Source organism: Sander lucioperca, chromosome 16 (assembly GCF_008315115.2).
Source record: "Sander lucioperca isolate FBNREF2018 chromosome 16, SLUC_FBN_1.2, whole genome shotgun sequence".
NCBI lineage: Eukaryota > Metazoa > Chordata > Actinopteri > Perciformes > Percidae > Sander > Sander lucioperca.
The window spans coordinates 14,410,580-14,423,079 of NC_050188.1; the positions used below are offsets into that span (position 1 = coordinate 14,410,580).

Sequence of the window (12,500 nt, forward strand, 5' to 3'; positions counted from 1 at the left end):
GGGCCCACGGAAGAATTTCGTTAAATAAGCACGGCCCCTTAAGTTAAGGAAAATGTCGTGGGTGGGCTTACGGTTCTGTGACACGTGGGAACTACGGGACGGAAAAGAAGAAAGTGACTTTAGGAAACTTGACATGCGGGACATGATCCCCGGTCTCCTGGGTGAAGGTCCTGTCTTTGACCCATCCTCCTTACGCTGAACTTCGGCCTTACATAGTACTCGCTACCGTAGTCGCTCTTCATGCTACGTCATCTTCTCATTGACTTTACATTGGCATTGTTTTCCGTGGTGGCCACACGGATTTTTCACACATTCCGTGCCACCACCACGTAATGCGCTGTTAACAATTCGTGATCATTTCACAAAATTCTGTGCGACCAGGCTGCAGAAAAGTGAATTGTTTAAAGGTTACGAAAATAAGAAGAGGAAGTTGCACCAGACAGAGGACCCAAACCTGTGAGTGCGTGTGTGTGTGTGTGTGTGTGTGTGTGTGTGGCAACAGGAGAATCTGCCCGGAGACAGGGGGATGACACACCCATCAAGGAAAAGGATAACGGTTGAGGGGTATTGCAGAACGGGGCTCACAACTTGACGGAGACTTTGTTATCCTGAGCTCCGTACTTTCATGTCTGAAGTTAGGGATACTTAGTGTCTTTTGTGAACCCACATGTGTTTTGTAACTTAACGTGCCCATATTATGAAAAAAAAACACTTTTTCTGGGATTTGGGGAGTTATTTTGTGTCTCCGGTGCTTCCACACGCATACAAACTTGGAAAAAACAAACATCCATGCTGTTTAGAGTGAGATACGGTTTCTGAATGTGTCCTGCCTTCAGTCTCCAGGTGAGCTGTTCAAAATCTGTTCTTTCTACGTCACTAGCTGAAACGAGGGCTAGCCCCCTCATTCTGAATGGCAAAACACTGCTACAACACACACTAGTTCACCATAATCTACAAAAGAACTACTAACATGTCCCTGTTCTGCAGGTATTCCACGCAAAGTTGGAAGTGCGCCCTCGTTTAGAAGAAGTCCCCGGCTAATCCTGCCTTGTACTGACTGCAGTTGGAGAAACAGCTAGCTAGCAATTGTGAGCCTTACCTAGCTACTGGGCATGTGCTAATCCCAACAAAGATGTTACAGCAGTGAGAGGTCTCACTCTGTAGCTAAAATAGAGACCTGAACACAGGGTGAAAAGAGGAGCTGCAGCAATGTGCAGTACAACAAAAATATGGTGTTTTTTGAAAATTAAACTATGTAAACCTATTCTGGTACAACCTCTAAACACAATTATGAACCTGAAAATGAGCCACTGTGGCCACTTTAACTGCAGGACTCTGCAATTAAACTTTGCTTAACTTGAATTCTTCGTCTCAGACTCAATCCTTGAGTTTTGGTATCCAAAAGTCCTATCAACGAATACGCAGGAATTAGAGTAATTGGAGACAGACATCTCGGCCTTCGGGCCTGTGTCTTTTTCGCCAAAATTCCCTTTCTTCAGACTCAAGACTAACTTTTTTTCTACTACCGTCCCAGGAAAACAACGTTAACTGTGAGGCACCTTTACTTGTTAAAGACAGCATAACACGTTATAATTGTGTTCATCACGTTAATCACGTGCACCAAAGATTCTTTATTTTACACCATCACTGGTGCTGTTACCAAATAATCTTTGCAACAAAGAATCGCTATGCTCTAGAATCTTTGGCCGCTGGGTCTAACGTTAGCTGTCCGCTGACCCACTGCCGCTGGGTCTAACGTTAGCGGTCCGCTGACCCACTGCCGCTGGGTCTAACGTTAGCGGTCCGCTGACCCACTGCCGCTGGGTCTAACGTTAGCGGTCCGCTGACCCACTGCCGCTGGGTCTAACGTTAGCGGTCCGCTGACCCACTGCCGCTGGGTCTAACGTTAGCGGTCGGCTGACCCACTGCCGCTGGGTCTAACGTTAGCGGTCGGCTGACCCACTGCCGCTGGGTCTAACGTTAGTGGTCCGCTGACCCACTGCCGCTGGGTCTAACGTTAGCGGTCCGCTGACCCACTGCCGCTGGGTCTAACGTTAGCGGTCCGCTGACCCACTGCCGCTGGGTCTAACGTTAGCGGTCCGCTGACCCACTGCCGCTGGGTCTAACGTTAGCGGTCCGCTGACCCACTGCCGCTGGGTCTAACGTTAGCTGTCCGCTGACCCACTGCCGCTGGGTCTAACGTTAGCGGTCGGCTGACCCACTGCCGCTGGGTCTAACGTTAGCTGTCCGCTGACCCACTGCCGCTGGGTCTAACGTTAGCGGTCGGCTGACCCACTGCTGCTGGGTCTAACGTTAGCTGTCCGCTGACCCACTGCCGCTGGGTCTAACGTTAGCGGTCCGCTGACCCACTGCCGCTGGGTCTAACGTTAGCGGTCCGCTGACCCACTGCCGCTGGGTCTAACGTTAGCGGTCCGCTGACCCACTATTGTCACTATGACAACTAACAACAATCACCATTTTGTTGTGTACCAATCAAATTACCACAGGAAACAGTTCAATGGCCTTTCCATCCATTTTATTTCTATGAGCTTAATGAGGTCCCGTCAAAAAAAAAAAAGAAAAAATACTAAAACTTTTCTCACATTACTGTCTGTATCCAAAGAGAAGGCTACATTTATAACACAACCAATCCCCATTTACGAAATACTGTTTCTATGTGATCTAGGCAGAAATCTGTACCTTGCATACAGCATTGCTGCTGTCGACCGACGAGCGCTCAGTACTTCTGTACTTCCGTTGTCACGTTGATACAGTTTAACTGATTCAACTGAACTTTTTACCTCAACTACCGTACATGTATCTGAAAGATACAACTCTTATCATGAGACAGGACACGTGGAAATTGAGAAAAAGTGTGAGAAGAGCAAGAAAGAAGGTTTAAGACGTTCGATAAGTAACACAGATGGAGTCTGTCGTTATTCAGTGATGCTAAGTGCTCCTACTTTGTGACTAGATTAACTTCGAACAGCTTTAACAGCAGGTTTGCGGCTCCGAAATACTGTCTAATAGTACGTCCATAGAAAAGCCAAGGACGCGCGGGAACACGGCAACATCTTTCCCCAACCCTTATTCACAAACTAAATTGTATGCTACCGCTAATAATTTGTTCAGAAATGTCACATCAAGCCCCGAGGAAAAATGGGGAACAAATGAATAGCTGCTGGCCCTGAAAACAAATTACTTGAGAGAAAATAGCGATTTAATTAGGAGCAAAAGTTAAGTTAGTATAATACAATGTATTTGGTGTTGTCTCTTCTATCGGAGCAGAATCTAAAAAGCATGTCGAGGTCACTCCGAAAGTTGCCGGTTTACGTACCTGAAGCTCTTATGCTGAGACGCTGAATGTTACACGAGTGAATTAGCTGAATAAACCTCTCATAAAAAATAACTTTACCAACAAATATTCGATTCGAGTCAAAACTTTCAATAAGTTTTTTTTCTGTGTCCTGCTCATACTGTGACATTCATCCATCCTCAACAAGCAAAGACTTTGAAAAGCAACAGAGTCTCTTTGAAAATCCTCGAAGGAGGCTCAACATTGGCCTTTAAATCAAAAAATATGTTTTCACTTTCTTGTCCTGAATACACTCTTGTTTAGTTTCCATGTAAGGACACTCCTAACAACAGACGTTTTCACTTACGAAACAAGTGTTTAGTCGTAGGCATAATTCCCCCCAATAATCCATCCTTTTTCCGAAAGTTTTTATCACATTTTTAATGTTTTTGCGACATTTGTTTTTTGAACGTTTTGAGCCGCCTTTCTGAAGGTTTTTTTTGTTGCTTCTTTCTACGTTTTTGACACTTTTCTCAATCCATGCACGCATTTCCCGGGACCTCCCTACATAGCTGGAGAACTCAACGTCCTTGTGTTTAGTGGGACTGGCTGTTGTTCTGCACCAAGGCTGAATTTCAGGAAAGAGACTTCAGATACAGTATTAGGGACCACTAAGGTCTATATAAAAGAGACTTCAGATACAGTATTAGGGGACCATTAAGGTCTATATAAAAGAGACTTCAGATACAGTATTAGGGGACCACTAAGGTCTATATAAAGAGACTTCAGATACAGTATTAGGGGACCACTAAGGCCTATATAAAAGAGACTTCAGATACAGTATTAGGGGACCACTAAGGTCTATATAAAAGAGACTTCAGATACAGTATTAGGGGACCACTAAGGTCTATATAAAAGAGACTTCAGATACAGTATTAGGGGACCACTAAGGCCTATATAAAAGCATCCAAAAAGAAGCATGTCATAGGACCTTTAACCAATTTTTTCGATGTTTTTGTCACTTTTCTGAATCCATGCAGACATGTCCTGGGACCTCCCTAATGTTAAACCCAAAGTTACGCCCTTGTGTTTTAGTAATCGAAGAAAAGCCACACAAACATTTCTTACATCAACAATGGATTAAATGACGGCGAAATGTGAACGGGTGTGAACTCATCTCAACTCACAGAGTTATTACTCAACTCAACTCCACGGAGATTATCAGAAATGTTGAATATAGATACGAATCTAAGTTTCCATTCCCGATCAGCTGGATCATTTCTCCCGAGAAGTGTCACAACTCTGTTGTTGAACCACAACAGCACTCAGTCCACTCACGCTCGGATGTCAAAGAGAGATCATATCTTGCATAGAGCACATTTAAGCAATACTTCACTCCCCCCGCCCCAAAACAAAATCAGTTATCAATTACTCACCTCGGGATACCTTGAATCCTTTACGACAGGCGTTCTCAAACTAATCACTCCCAAAGGTCTGCATCTGATTTGTATTCCAGGTCAGAGGTCTGTAATGACATGGCAATAACAAAAAATTACATTTAGTCAACTCACTTTTAACTTTTAAGCTACTTTTTTTGGTCAACTTTTGTACCCATTTGGGTACCGGTACATGGAATTCGGTACCAATAACTGACTGCACCATTTTTCAAGCTTTTTTTTTTTATGTTTTTGTTGCTTTTTCAACGTTTTTGTGATGTTAGCCAACATCACTAACAAGTTATTGATCAATAGAAAGACTATTTCAATGTAGACAACGTTACACTTCAGGTATTGTATTCATAACACCAAGTATGGGCTGGGTTTGGCTTAGGGATGCACCGAATCCAGATTTTTGGGGTTCGGCTGAATACCGAATCCACTGGTTAAGATTCTGCCGAATCCGAAACCGAATACTGAATCGTACTCCCAGTTTTCAGCAGTGACTGTCCTTCCTTTGCCGTACCTGAAGTTGCTGCATTTTGGCTGCTGTCTGTAGATTCCTTCATCACAACTCGTATTCTTTCGGATGTTGTAACAGCGGTGATGTTGTGTATAGTTTAGGGTCCTCGCCACCACGAGACAAATCGGCATTGAACAAATTGAACATGTAGCTGGACTTGAATGGCCTTCTTTTGACTGAAAGTTCTGCCAAACTACACTTTTTCTGCTCACCAGTTCCATTTTCACTTCCTCACAGCCTACTGCATTGAACGCTCCACCTACGTAAACACCTTCCCGTAATCAACGGCGCCGTCATTACGTCGACCATGGCGCGTAGTGCAAGCGTAGGGTTGGGGTGGAAAAAATTCTAAGGTTCGGCAGAAACCCCGTCAAAAAGCCCAATGTTCGGCCGAAGCCGAATCCTGGATTCGGTGCATCCCTGGTTTGGATAGACTTGCCGTTTTGAAAAGCGTTGCTTTAAGAAAACTGTCTCACGCACGGACGAGTGGCGCGCCTGTTTATACATGCTGTTTGTGCAGAATTGTTTTAAAAAGCAAGGTTTTAGGGAAACACGCGTGGTTGGGAAGTACTGAACATATGACTGGATAAATGAAAAAACTGGACTTGATTAAAGCTGCTTCGACAACACGTTCTCACTCCCATCTCGTAAAATACGGACGCTTGGTCAGGTGCCTTTGTCGTTGTTATTGACGCTAAAAGTCTATAGTATAGCTATAAGTAAACGCGCTTGGTCGGGACTATTGCCGTCCCTTTAGAGCTATAAGTAAACGCGCTTGGTCGGGACTATTGCCGTCCCTTTAGAGCTATAAGTAAACGCGCTTGGTCGGGACTATTGCCGTCCCTTTAGCGCTATAAGTAAACGCGCTTGGTCGGGACTATTGCCGTCCCTTTAGAGCTATAAGTAAACGCGCTTGGTCGGGACTATTGGCGTCCCTTTTGACACAGTTATGTTAAGGAAAAGCTCGTGGGTGGGCTTACGGTTCAGCGACTCGTGGGAAGAACGGAACGGTTGGGTTTAGGAAAAGCTCGTGGGTGGACTTATGCTTCCGTGACTCACGGGAATAATGGGACGGTTAAAGAAGAAAGCGACTTTAGGACAAGCGGGACACGAAAGCCGGTCTCCTGGGTGAAAGTCCTGTGTTTGACCCATCCACCACCCCAACCAACCTCCCTACGCGGAATTCCCCCCTTACCTACTACTCTCTAAGCCCCGTGTAGCTGCTGCTCTCCCCGGTACGCTACACGAACACGCTGAAGGGCGCTTTTTTCGTCGCTTCACACGCTGACAGCCACTGTCCAAACGTCCGTATTTTACGACTTCAGAGGGAGAACGGGTTGGCTTCGAAGACGTTTCGCCTCTCATCCGAGAGACGTCTTCAGTTCTGACTGAGCGGGAGTTGGTATCAGCGGCAGTTGGTAGTTGAGTTTAGCCGACGAAACGTGAGAGTCATGCGGCGACGACAGTTAAGTTTAGACACCGAGATTAGGAAAAAGATCGTGGTTTGGGTTAAAATAGTCCCGAGGCGTGAACATTCGCTTTCTCCGGGCAGCGAACTCCGCTCAGCTATAAGTACGAATAGTTTGTGAGAATAACCTGAGTTTATTTACTATGTTTCTTTGTGTTTGTCATTGGCATCATAAAGCTCTTGTACTACTTTTGAATCCCTTTCAGGAACTTATTTTGTCATAATTTATAATTAACTTAAAATAAACAGAGTTTTTTTATTCTCTGATATTAACATCATGTTTCTACAGAAGCAAAAGAACTTCCTAAAATACTGTTTAACTTGGAAATGAAGTAGTAAATTCCTGCGGTAGCATCATCTAAAACTCATAAGACCACACATATTTCAGGATTACTTGGTTTCCAAGAAAGAGAGAGAGAGAGAGAGAGAGAGAGAGAGAGAGAGAGAGAGAGAAGGCGGGGGGGGGGGAAGCACATCTCAAAGCTGGCAGGTGAAGATATTCTGAGGTTGGAAAATTTTCATCGAAACCAGATGAACGGTCGAAGGTCTTATGCAATGAGACGGCTGGGTGTTTACAGTATGTGGGAGTGCAAAAACCAAGAATTCTTTCCTCGAGTCCGCTGAATCACGAGCAACACGCTCATGACCCACTGAACCAGCCAATAACGAGAGTGTACGAGCTTCGTCAAACTGTGTGGTTTTCACTGCTGTTTACTCTCCGTCCAAACAGCTGCTGGCAGGCAAAAAAAAAACTAGTTGTTTCAACTTAAAGTTAAGTGTCCATGCTGCCTAAACATTTAAAGTTGGCAAAATCTGAAAAGACAAGTTGACATAATGGTCGAATGATTTCAAACAACTAAACTTTTCTTGACATATTGACATTTTTTGTTCATGTTATAGTTCATGTCAAAGTGAAAAAGCCCAAAGTCCACCCCAAAGGGACTTACCATCTCCAACAGAAAAGACTGTTCACAAACTGCTCCAAACAGCTCTATTGTAGTCCAGCCTTTACTTCAGAGACAAACGTGGTCACTTTGGAACACACGTTATAATGCTCGCCTAGCTGCTAGCATGGCACGCCCTCATACTCTGCTTCTGACTGGCTAGTAGTCCTTACCTAGCTACTGTCAGGGCACGCCCTCATACTCTGCTTCTGACTGGTTAGTAGTCCTTACCTAGGTACTGTCAGGGCACGCCCTCATACTCTGCTTCTGACTGGCTAGTAGTCCTTACCTAGTTACTGTCTGGACATGCCCTCATACTCTGCTTCTGACTGGCTAGTAGTCCTTACCTAGGTACTGTCAGGACACGCCCTCATACTCTGCTTCTGACTGGCTAGTAGTCCTTACCTAGCTACTGAGCATGTGTGACTCCCAACAAAGATGTTACAGCAGTGAGAGGTCTCACTCTGTAGCTAAAACAGAGAGCTCAACACACAGGGTGAAAAGAGGAGCTGCAGCAATGTGCAGTACAACAAAAATATGGTGTTTTTTGAAAATGAAACCATGTAAACCTATTCTGATATAACCTCTAAATACAATTATGAACCTGAAAATGATAAAATATATCTAAATCAGTGGTTGGCGTATTTTCTAGATGTAATCATGCTTGAGCTCTCTACAGCAAGGATTAAAAAAGCCAAATCATCGTCTATAGACCTACGGAAAAGAGCAGCAGCACGGTTTTTGTTCTTGTTCAATTGTATTTGTCTGATCAGTATGTAAAAAATTTAAAAAACAATAAAAAAAATTACTTAAAAAAAAAAGTTTGCTGCTGTAGCACTGAAGTTTCCCAATTTGGGATCAATAAAGTCTAATATAATCCTTTCCTAAAGGATTAAACCGCTGCAGCCGAGCCAGGGTGATGTTTCTTTCCTGTGAGTTCATTTCTCTGTTTAAAAAAAGTAATCTTTTAAGCGGAGATCATGTCTTTGTGCGACGATGAATACTCTTTCAAAGATGTGGATTTTTTCCTGTGAATACCAGAAGTTATTGTAGATTCATTTAATGATTTTTATTCCCCTGATAAAAGAGGGCACTGTCCATTTAATTTGTAATTTGGCTGAAAGCAAAGCCTTTATGTCGATGAATAGGACATGATTTGGCTCAGAAATATTATTAAATGTTGGTTAGGTTCCTTTTTAATAGGCAGAAAATAGTTATTCAACTACAAGTATTTTAATTTCTTTTTTTGTCCAGACGTACATATTCATCTACCGAGGATAAAGTAATATACAAAACCAACAAATGATCATTTCTTTATAAAAGATAAAAGCAAGGTTAGAGTTAGGTGAAGATTAGAGCTTTAACTGCTAATTATTATATATAGAAATATAGTCCACAGACCCACTTTAAGATTCATGAAGCCAATCCAACTTATAAAAGACACACGTTTGACCAGGGCTGTAGTCAAGTCCACCTTTGTCGAGTCCAAGACCAGGACTAGTCCAGAGACCGGGTCCAAATGAGAGACAGTCAAGACCGAGTCCAAAAGAGAGACAGTCAAGACCGAGTCCAAATGAGAGACAGTCAAGACCGAGTCCAAATGAGAGACAGTCAAGACCGAGTCCAAAAGAGAGACAGTCAAGACCGAGTCCAAAAGAGAGACAGTCAAGACCGAGTCCAAATGACAGACAGTCACGACCGAGTCCAAACTAGAGACAGTCAAGACCGAGTCCAAACTAGAAACAGTCAAGACCGAGTCCAAACTAGAGACAGTCAAGACCAAGTCCAAACTAGAGACAGTCAAGACCGAGTCCAAACTAGAGACAGTCAAGACCGAGTCCAAACTAGAGACAGTCAAGACCGAGTCCAAACTAGAGACAGTCAAGACTGAGTCCAAACTAGAGACAGTCAAGACCGAGTCCAAACTAGAGACAGTCAAGACTGAGTCCAAACTAGAGACAGTCAAGACCGAGTCCAAACTAGAGACAGTCAAGACCGAGTCCAAACTAGAGACAGTCAAGACCGAGTCCAAATGAGAGACAGTCAAGACCGAGTCCAAACTAGGGACCGTCAAAACCGAGTCCAAACGAGAGACAATCAAGACCGAGTCCAAACGAGAGACAGTCAAGACCGAGTCCAAATGAGAGACAGTCAAGATCGAGTCCAAATGAGAGACCGTTAAGACCGATTCCAAACTAGAGAGTCAAGACCGAGTCCACATGAGAGACAGTCAAGACCGAGTCCAAACTAGAGACAGTCAAGACCAAGTCCAAACTAGAGACAGTCAAGACCGAGTCCAAATGAGAGACAGTCAAGACCGAGTCCAAACTAGAGACATTCAAGACCGAGTCCAAATGAGAGACAGTCAAGACCGAGTCCAAACTAGAGACAGTCAAGACCGAGTCCAAATGAGAGACAGTCAAGACCGAGTCTAAACTAGAGACAGTCAAGACCGAGTCCAAACTAGAGACAGTCAAGCAAGAGTCCAAAGTAGAGACAGTCAAGACTGAGTCCAAACTAGAGACAGTCAAGATCGCGTCCAAATGAGAGACAGTCAAGATCGAGTCCAAATGAGAGACCGTTAAGACCGATTCCAAACTAGAGACAGTCAAGACCGAGTCCACATGAGAGACAGTCAAGACCGAGTCCAAACTAGAGACAGTCAAGACCGAGTCCAAACTAGAGACAGTCAACACCGAGTCCAAAAGAGAGACAGTCAAGACCGAGTCCAAACTAGGGACAGTCAAGACCGAGTCCAAAAGAGAGACAGTCAAAACCGAGTCCAAACTAGAAACAGTCAAGACCGAGTCCAAACTAGAGACAGTCAAGACCGAGTCCAAAAGAGAGACAGTCAAGACCGAGTCCAAACTAGAGACAGTCAAGACCGAGTCCAAACGAGAGACAGTCAAGATCGAGTCCAAACTAGAGACAGTCAAGACCGAGTCCAAACTAGAAACAGTCAAGACCGAGTCCAAACTAGAGACAGTCAAGACCGAGTCCAAACTAGAGACAGTCAAGACCGAGTCCAAACTAGAGACAGTCAAGACCGAGTCCAAATGAGAGACAGTCAAGACCGAGTCTAAACTAGAGACAGTCAAGACCGAGTCCAAACTAGAGACAGTCAAGCAAGAGTCCAAAGTAGAGACAGTCAAGACTGAGTCCAAACTAGAGACAGTCAAGATCGCGTCCAAATGAGAGACAGTCAAGATCGAGTCCAAATGAGAGACCGTTAAGACCGATTCCAAACTAGAGACAGTCAAGACCGAGTCCACATGAGAGACAGTCAAGACCGAGTCCAAACTAGAGACAGTCAAGACCGAGTCCAAACTAGAGACAGTCAAGACCGAGTCCAAAAGAGAGACAGTCAAGACCGAGTCCAAACTAGGGACAGTCAAGACCGAGTCCAAAAGAGAGACAGTCAAAACCGAGTCCAAACTAGAAACAGTCAAGACCGAGTCCAAACTAGAGACAGTCAAGACCGAGTCCAAAAGAGAGACAGTCAAGACCGAGTCCAAACTAGAGACAGTCAAGACCGAGTCCAAACGAGAGACAGTCAAGATCGAGTCCAAACTAGAGACAGTCAAGACCGAGTCCAAACTAGAAACAGTCAAGACCGAGTCCAAACTAGAGACAGTCAAGACCGAGTCCAAACTAGAGACAGTCAAGACCGAGTCCAAACTAGAGACAGTCAAGACCGAGTCCAAACTAGAGACAGTCAAGACCGAGTCCAAACTAGAGACAGTCAAGATCGCGTCCAAATGAGAGACAGTCAAGACCGAGTCCAAATGAGAGACAGTCAAGACCGAGTCCAAACTAGAGACAGTCAAGACCGAGTCCAAACTAGAGACAGTCAAGACCGAGTCCAAATGAGAGACAGTCAAGACCGAGTCCAAACTAGGGACCGTCAAAACCGAGTCCAAATGAGAGACAATCAAGACCGAGTCCAAACGAGAGACAGTCAAGACCTAGTCCAAATGAGAGACAGTCAAGATCGAGTCCAAATGAGAGACCGTTAAGACCGATTCCAAACTAGAGACAGTCAAGACCGAGTCCACATGAGAGACAGTCAAGACCGAGTCCAAACTAGAGACAGTCAAGACCAAGTCCAAACTAGAGACAGTCAAGACCGAGTCCAAACTAGAGACATTCAAGACCGAGTCCAAATGAGAGACAGTCAAGACCGAGTCCAAATGAGAGACAGTCAAGACCGAGTCTAAACTAGAGACAGTCAAGACCGAGTCCAAACTAGAGACAGTCAAGCAAGAGTCCAAAGTAGAGACAGTCAAGACTGAGTCCAAACTAGAGACAGTCAAGATCGCGTCCAAATGAGAGACAGTCAAGATCGAGTCCAAATGAGAGACAGTCAAGACCGAGTCCAAACTAGAGACAGTCAAGACCGAGTCCAAACTAGAGACAGTCAAGACCGAGTCCAAATTAGAGACAGTCAAGACCGAGTCCAAACTAGAGACATTCAAGACCGAGTCCAAATGAGAGACAGTCAAGACCGAGTCCAAACTAGAGACAGTCAAGACCGAGTCCAAATGAGAGACAGTCAAGACCGAGTCTAAACTAGAGACAGTCAAGACCGAGTCCAAACTAGAGACAGTCAAGCAAGAGTCCAAAGTAGAGACAGTCAAGACTGAGTCCAAACTAGAGACAGTCAAGATCGCGTCCAAATGAGAGACAGTCAAGATCGAGTCCAAATGAGAGACAGTCAAGACCGAGTCCAAACTAGAGACAGTCAAGACCGAGTCCAAACTAGAGACAGTCAAGACCGAGTCCAAATGAGAGACAGTCAAGACCGAGTCCAAACTAGGGACCGTCAAAACCGAGT

General features: G+C 44.6%; 1 long non-coding RNA gene across 1 annotated transcript in view; it reads right to left on the bottom strand.

The window, feature by feature from the left end:
• LOC116059783 overlaps positions 1–12,500 on the bottom strand; it is a 113,798-nt gene that overhangs the window by 1,173 nt on the left and 100,125 nt on the right. Inside the window, exon 3 of the long non-coding RNA XR_004895435.1 lies at positions 4,732–4,820. This is a non-coding gene — a long non-coding RNA (uncharacterized LOC116059783). The remainder of the gene's footprint in view (positions 1–4,731; positions 4,821–12,500) is intronic.